The sequence below is a fragment of the Phymastichus coffea genome, unplaced genomic scaffold (genome assembly GCF_024137745.1).
Source record: "Phymastichus coffea isolate CEN01 unplaced genomic scaffold, Cenicafe_Pcof_1.1 PCOF00058, whole genome shotgun sequence".
Lineage (NCBI taxonomy): Eukaryota > Metazoa > Arthropoda > Insecta > Hymenoptera > Eulophidae > Phymastichus > Phymastichus coffea.
In genome coordinates, this window is record NW_026706869.1 from 1,516,299 (window position 1) to 1,524,805 (window position 8,507).

Sequence of the window (8,507 nt, forward strand, 5' to 3'; positions counted from 1 at the left end):
GCCTGAGGAGGATGCGCCTGCTGCTGCTCCGCTCCGGCTTTGTCCGACACGCAGCCGTCACCTGGGTTACCTGCCCGCACCTATACTCTCTTTCAGCTCTCATATATGTGTGTATGTGGGTTTCCAGCTGGCCGCTGATTATTACGTACTTGTTTCGAACATTTTTGCTACGACGATGTGGAATATTTTGTAATTTGGCGAAGAAACTACTGGACATGTTATTTTGTTTCATCAGTATTGTGCAACGTGTTATTCCGTGTATATTAGAAATAAGTAAGAGACATTTATTTGTTAAAACGTTCAAATTGTAAGAAGCATAGCTTTAAAACGAAAGTAACAAAAATTTCTGCAATCGTTTACATTTTTTGCATGTAGAATCAAATACCAAAATACAACAGTCAGAATTTTACAAGAGAGGACGATATCTTTGTATAGATATAACTTTGTTAGACTTTACGTTAATATAAATAAACTGGAGTAACCGATTTTTATTAAATAATATTCAATTGAGTTTTATTTTAACAAAAAATGTTGGTACTTTTCGATAGTGAAAATCTACAATTATACATTTAAATAAAATACATATCTGCGCCTTTAGATGCTCAATCAATTCAAACTGAAGTAAGACCAAACTCTCAGTTTGTTTCTTTTACAAGTTTGCTCCGCGAAGAAAAAGCCAAACTCGATGAACGCTGTTTAGCGACAGCTTTAAACATTCCTTCTCCTTTTCTCGTTTTAAAACGAAGCAACACGCGGCATCTAATCAGCACAAAGTCCACGTGCACACGACAGAGGCTGTCTCGCTCTGGCTACAGGCGTCGCGCGTCGTGCATTGCAATAAACGCGCGCGCGCGCATTGAGCATGCGAAAAGGGTTGCATCGCAGTCGGCGCGTCGATATAACGGCGGACGGGAAAGAAGCTTCATTTTTGGAATTCGACGTTTCTCGATCGGCCGATCGAGACGTTATCGAGCGCGTATGTAGCCACTTTTTTTCCGCCGCGAGTCGTAAATTTCAACGTGCGTTCTTACGTCGTTCGCGAGATGCCGCGTTTGCACTCGTTTAATTTACGAGCTTTTCTTTTCATTCGCCCACATCGTACGCATCGTGGTCTTACTTTCACGCGATAGTAAACACCCTTACGTTCTCTCTCTCTCTCTCTCTCTCTCTCTCTCTCTCTCTCTCTCTCTCTCTCTCTCTCTCTTTCTCTCTCTCTCGTTTTTATCGGCTATGACGTGAAACGTATTTTTTAGGGCGTTTGAATTGATTCGAGCATTACTTTATGCTGTCAGGCTGTTTGTAACGAGGACGAAGGGCATACTCTTCGTAGCGTCTTGTTAGTAAATGAAATTTCGACATCGCCTTGCTGCCAATTGCTGCTTTTGACGCAGCCCACCAAATGTCAGCGGGCCGCGAGTCAAACGAGATCCGGCAATAATTGCGCGAGCCAAAAGCTACTTGCGTCGAATCACGCTGTACTTTTCTCGAGCGACGCGATTAAGTCACCACGAAAATAAAACAAAAACAGAGAAAAACGGACTAGCTTCTTTAATTGATTATGGGCCGGCGAGATCGAGAAAACCAATTGGCGTCCGGCTCGAATTCGTCGTTTTCAGTTGCGACGACACGCATACGCGCGAGCTCGCCCTAATATGTGCCAAGATCATGCGCACGCCACCTTTTCGAATATCAATCTTCAGCTTGAATTTCGTTAGGTACTTGATGTAAAGGTGAAAAGTCTTAAAACGACGGAACTCAGTCCACGAAAAGAAACCTATTCTCTCTCTTTCTCTCTCTTTCTATGTTCGACTGTAAAACAGTCACGTATACATTAGTAGCGGAGCAGCACGCAACACTCCCCTCCCTCCCCAATTTCTTCTTTTCGGACGGTCCAGAAAAAAAGGGAAGGTGCGTTATAGATGCGATCGTCGTACCGCCTCAGCTTTGAAAGCTCCGCGAATTTTTGCAAAAAGTTACGCAATACAGTTTGGAAAGGCTCTCTCTTTCTCTCGGCGTCTTTGCTATATATAGGGGGCGATTCCCCACTTTTGTCGGGCTCGCGTATTTCTCGGCGTTGAGTTATTTCGGTTGGCACTTTTTGCCATTTTGACATTGCGCGTAGCCTGATAGTAATCTTCGCTTTTCCTTTTCGCTCGCCGTGATTAGAAATTTGCTTCGGGAAAGAAAATAAAAAGCGAAGTCTCCCGCGCGCAGACTCTTCCCATGAGGAAATGACGAAAAACCTTCTTTTTCAGCTTGGTTCTTTTTCGTTCACAGAATACATGTTCTGCGCGGCAAGCCTTTCGCCTCCGTGCCACCATAGACGTATACAGCTCTTTTCTCGCTTTTGCTCGGAAGAGCAAAAATTCGAATTCCTCAACAAAGTAACACTGGATACGGCGGCGTAAGTTTCTCGCCAAACGTGGATAAAAAAAACACATAGCAGCAGCATGCACAAAGGGTCAAATTCGCTAAAGGGCCATGCCCTTCGCGGGGAGGGAGGGGGGGGGGGGGAGAAAAAGTGGAGCTTCTCCTCCCAACAACGGGCGTCTACTTCTCGAGGTCCGTGTGCGCCACGTCTGTGTTTGCCTCGCATAAATACACGCCGGGCTGGGCAGCAGCGGCGGCAGCAGTACTCGCTTTGCGTGCTCGCGTGTGCGTGAAGCGCTCTCTCGCCCGTGTGACCCTGCTGCCGCTGTTCTGCCGAGAGAGAGAGAGAGAGAGAGAGAGAGAGGGAGAGAGAGAGGGAGAGAGAGAGACTTGTGGGTGGAGAGCAGGCGACCAGGGCTGTACGTACTCGTTGGGTTGGGTTCGCTATTTTTTTTTCGTCGTGCGTAAAGAAAAGTTGTAATTTTTTTTTCTTTTATAATTTTTGACGGCTGGTAAATCTACGTATGCTATAATTTCTTACTTGGATTAACAGATAAAAATTTGGCTGCTACGCGTGATTAAAAACATTGAGTTCTGATCAGAGCGTAAATTTACGTGTCAATATAATTTCCACGTATGGGTTCAATTCTCATTGGTTGAAGAAAATTGAACGGATTTTTTTTTTCATGGAGCTACGTGCGGCGGCATCCTCATGCCTGCGTGGGGTTGATGACCTCGCTCACTCTTGGGCACGTAAAGATTGAGATCTTTTTTTGAAAAATTTAAATTTGAATCTTCACGGCCTTGATGTAACTTTATTTTTAATTTTCTTTTTCGCGAACGAATTTTATTACGCAGGTACTTCATTAGGTTACTTACATAATAGAAGATAAAACGTTTCCGATAATTTTATACAATGTTACCCTCGATAATTCTTCGTTTGATCAATAATATTAATTTGCGACAATTCTTTATTTTTTTGCATAAAAAGGCGAACACGATGATAAAACGGTGATAAACGGACACACATTTTATAAATAACATGAGCTTCGGTGACTGAATCACATTAAAATTCATTTTTATATGTAAATCAGCTGAAACAAAACCAAGTTCTAAAAATACATTACATATCGATTGTGAATTCTATTCAACTTTCTCAAAAAAAGCGAATGGAATAAAAAACTCAGTGATTCTTATTCGTCCCAAGCTTCAGCCTGTCCGTCGTCGCCAAGATTGATTTAATACGGCAACGACATACAAAAAAAAACTTCTGTTACTATTTCACGCATTCAATTAAAGTAAGTAGAAGAAGTAAACGAGACCTTGAACTCGCGCAATAAATAACGAGAGAAAAAAGCAGATAAGAATTAAACCGGTGAAAGGAGAAGGAAGCGAATAATTCGGCTCGCAAGCGAGAGTCAAAAGTTTTTAGTGGCGTTTTCATTAACCCAGAACTTGCGCCTTCAGCAGCTCGACCTTTTCCTCGCCGCGCCTGTTGAAGTAAAAGTGATATTCCACGTGTATTGAACCTCCTCGCTGCAGCGATAAATCGCGCAAATGAGAATTCAGAAAAAAAGAGCGCGTATAGCATTCCGGGCACGTGAATGACGAACGTGCAAAAATCAAGCGAACGCGACCGCAAAAAAAAAAAAAAAAAAGGGAAAAAACAAAAAAACAATCGTACGGTGGCGCACACGTAGGGCTTGTCAATTACTTTTTCCGAGCTTGTTTCTGCCCTTTTTCAATTGAGCCGGGCAATCTGATTTGCCAACTATATTTTTCGTCGCGCATTGAAAATCGCGTTCCTCTTGTTTTGTGCCCGCGCGCGCGAACGTGTAACAAAATCATCGGCAACAATACGAAAAGGCACACTTCGGCATTTTCTAGACGCGGAGCTGCATGTGGCGCGTAACGGTGCGCGAGCAAATCGCAAGGGGGGAAAAAAAGCTCAGTCGAATAAATCAGAGGCACTCGGCGAGCTACGGAATTCACAGTTTCCTCGTTCCAAGGCTGCGCGTATACGACTTGGAGCAAAAAAAGGAAAAGAAAAAAAAAAAAAGGGATAGAGGCCACGTGTTTCAGACGTCCGTGCCGCGCGAACATCTGATCAGGGGTCTCCGGTTTTCTCTTTTAACGTTCGACTGGCAGGACATCCACGTCGCTGGGGAAAAAAGTACGAGGAGACTGTGCGCTCTCTTGCTCGGCGTCGTGTCCTCGGGGGGTCTCGAGAGGAGAACATTGCATACGCGAGTGGGTGGCGTCGTCGTCGACAAGGAGGACAGTCAGACGAGAAAGTCGGAGGCTTTGTTGCCGTTATGACGGTTGCGCCGCGGTGGTGCCACGAGCTTGCTCTCGCGAGCGGGCGGCGTCGGGCGACTTTGCGCGGTCGAATTTCCGCGGGAAGCTCGCGACGTCGATGGTGCGCGCGGCGAAAATTACGCGGCCCGGCTGGCACAGTTCCTCCACGGCCCGCTCGGGGGCGATAATTAAAAGAACGACGACGGCAAAGCAAAGCCGCGCGAGCGGAATCCAAAGACGCTGTGCACGGTCGCGCGCGCATCGGACGCGAGAAAAAGACGAAGAGAAAGCGGGGTAAAAAGGGGACGCGCAGCACGAGCATTGTGAGTCAGCCAGTCCGCGCATGAGGCAAAGAAGGAGCAGCGAGAGAGAATTAGCGCGTGCGCGCAAAAAGAAAAACGCCCGAGATATCGGGACGGAAAAAAAAAAACGAGGAAAACGAAAGTTGCGGCAATTACGAAGCTTTTACCTTCGCCTCGATGATTTGGTTTTTATATTTTTAATTAACGCGCGCGTTTTTCGGGAAAATCCTAGCTCGTCGGCGGCGAGTCTTTTGTTTTCCGAAAAGCTTTTGATAAATTCAAGTTTCGCACGCGTGCAGCGCGAGCAGTTAGTCAAAGGCTGCGTTTTGCTGCCTTCTTTGCTACAGTAATTGGCGTATCGAAATCAATGTTACAACGATTGATAAGAATTCCATTAAGAGCCAAAAGCTCCGGGCTTTTAGCGTGAAAAGCTGTCAGCGCGGATGTGACGAGGTGCGCGCGCGTGCATGTTCATTTACACTTGTAAATATCATTCCGGCAGAATAAACGAACGACAATTTGCCACCGAATGTAAAAGACCCGCCTGGATTGGCCGAAAAGATACGGAGAGCGTGCTCCTAGAAAAACAACGTCGCGGAGAAAGTGCGCGCGCACACACACACACGCACACACACAACGCCCACGCGATGCGCGCAGCTTGCCCTTGGACGTTCGTTAATTATATCGCTGATTTAGCGCTCAACTTTCGGTGACTCATTGCCACTTGTTATTGAACGTGCTTAATCTCGTGGCTCTCCATGTATATGTCTGCCGTAAAGACGTGAATTTTCAAAACGCAAGCGATATATTAGTCATCTATTTCTCTTTTTTTTCCATGGCCGAAATTCTCCATCGGGGAAAAAAGCTCGCTTGCAATACTAATATTAGAAGATTATAACCGCGAGATGTTTCCAACGCATGCGAGCGTAAATCTTCTGCCTTTCCCCGTTTCCTTCCAACTAATCAAGTGACGTAAATTTTGCACGCAGAATCCAGCGTCAATGGAATAAATAAATACGTAAATAAAAAAAAGATAAAGTCGCTGCCACTTCGTCTCCCGCTGCACGAAGAAAAATAATAATAATCAAGAGATCCGCGGCCTTTATTGGCGACGCACACACGCGCGCGCGCAGACACCCTCGTGCATGTACACTTTTATCGGCGACGCTTTTAACGGGGCGAAAGGCAAGATAGGCCGCAAAACCGACGGACGTCCGATAACGCCTACATTACGGGCGTTCGATTTCGCTACACAAGCTTTCCCCAAAAGTATATACGTATACAACGCGCGCGCCTCGTGTACGTGCAACCATATAACGCCATTACGATGACAATCGCTCGCTCATCGATTTATTGATTTTGCGTATACGTGTAGCCGAGCTTTATGGCTCTCTTCCTCATTTTCTTTTTTTTTTCTACCTCCTCCTCGATGCGTGCGATGATGGCTGCTGTGTCGTGTGCGCGTATCACCGCTGATGGCAAGAAATAGATTCATTGGCCGAGGAATCTCGCGCATCCGCGGTGAAGAAGGGGCTTTTGATTTGTATACGAGGTGACAAGTGTTTTGCATTTTTTTTCTTCTGCTTCTCGCTTGGATTCCGATGCGGTTTAATCCAATGTGCGATAACGATCGATATTTTTTTTTCTCGCTTATTCCAGCAAACAAATGATTAATCCGTCGCCGAGATTTATAATTTCGCTGTTTCTCGGAAATAAAGAAGACTTTTGGACAGCCACTGTAATAAATGAAATGTAAGCTAAAAGTGCGTCGAGTCACGTGTGCGTAGAGCGCAAATAAAGTGACCTTCTCCGAGGTCGTACTCGTATTTTTACGTTTTCGCGCAGCTGTTCTTTATTGCCGAGATTAAAAATATATTGTAATCTTCGGGATTCGTTATACATTGACGAACGATGCATGGTAAAATGTGTTTGAACAACGAAAGACGTCCGCTACTGAGAAGTTCCGTTTGGATGATGTGTGTAAATTTTTATTTTATTTTATTTATTTTATTTTTTTTTTTTTTTGCAGGAGAATTCTTCCGAAAATTATTCACGATCATCCCAGTCAGATCAAGTGATAAATATTTTTTAACGGGAAATAAAATTTGAGAATATTTTGATTTTTGGAACTTTAGACGCGTTAACAGGCAGTTTCCTCTTCAAAAGCATTCAAGACGGAAAAATACAATCGAACGAGTAGACATTTCAAGTCGAAGCAAAAATAATTTGGCATGATTTTTTGTTCAACATCTCTATTTAAAAAAGACATGCGAAATCCGTACTAGACTTTGCCGAGCTCCTCGACAATTTCCCCATAAGCCAAAGAAAAAAAAAAAGAGGGGGGAGTGAGGAAAAAAATGCTCACCCTCTCTCGAAACGAAATTGCAGCGCTGCAGGGGTTTGAGCCATGCAGCTTGAAAAATCGATGGCGTGCACTATACCTGGCTTGCGCGCAACCAACTTTTGACCTGGTTTTTCCGCGGGCAAATCCTTTCGCTGCCGAGCCATCGCTTGCGATTCCGCACCCGAGGACTTTGATTTTGGCCCTAGAATTTCATCTCGCTCCTCTTTTTCGACCCGAGTTTTTCAAGTGCCATTACTTAAAAAAGAAGAAGAAAGAGTTTCGTTGACTTCGCTGCATACAGATAAAGTCTAAGTGGATCGAGTTTGAAAGTGTTAATCGGAATTTCGAAGATGTATTTGTACTTCGTGCTAGCTTAATTTCTATACGAGTGGAAATGAAAAAAGTAATATTTAATGAGGATGTCCAATTTTTATTTGAAAAATCTAGATATGACGTGCCTAAAAAATATGAAAGTCAATTCATCATTCATATCTCATTGCGAATTCTCGAGCAGCTGCGAACTACGCGAATGTGATTGATGCGAAGCGAAGCCAAGTAGTTAAAAATTAAAATGATACGCTCGAGTAGTCATGAGGAAAAACAACGCGGCTCGAGCTTTCGAACGTACGAATTTCGATCACAGCAGTAGTAAAATAAACGAGAGAAAGAAACAATGCGGCGGATTGAGCGAAAGAAGTTCGAACGGGCCGTGTATAAGAGGTAGCTTTTATAGCAAATAGCTTGGCAAACGCTCATCAGTCTTGCGCTGCCGCGCGAGTTTACATTAACCCTGCATGAGAGAGCGGCCAACTTTCTCAAGTTCAAGTACGCCGTACATAAGCTCGTCGTTGCAGCGAGCAGATATGCGTTGTACGAGCGAGAGAGAGAGAGAGAGAGAGAGAGAGAGAGAGAGAAACAGAAAACCTTTTCTCTCTTTCAAACGCATCACGTTTGCCGTCCCTTCCCGCAACTCTTTTTTTGTAGCCGCTCCTCCCGCTAAAAAGTAAGTCAAACTCCGCTGGCGGTGGCTTGTCGTTTCGGCGCGCGAGGCAAGAAAAAAAAACTAGGAGTACAGTCGGCGTCGTCACCGCCGCCCGACGCTGCAGGAGGAGGAGGAGGAGGAGGAGGATGGCGGCGGCGCTAATTCGTAACCTTGGAAACCTGTTCCCGTGAAAAATCAATAATTTGCCGGT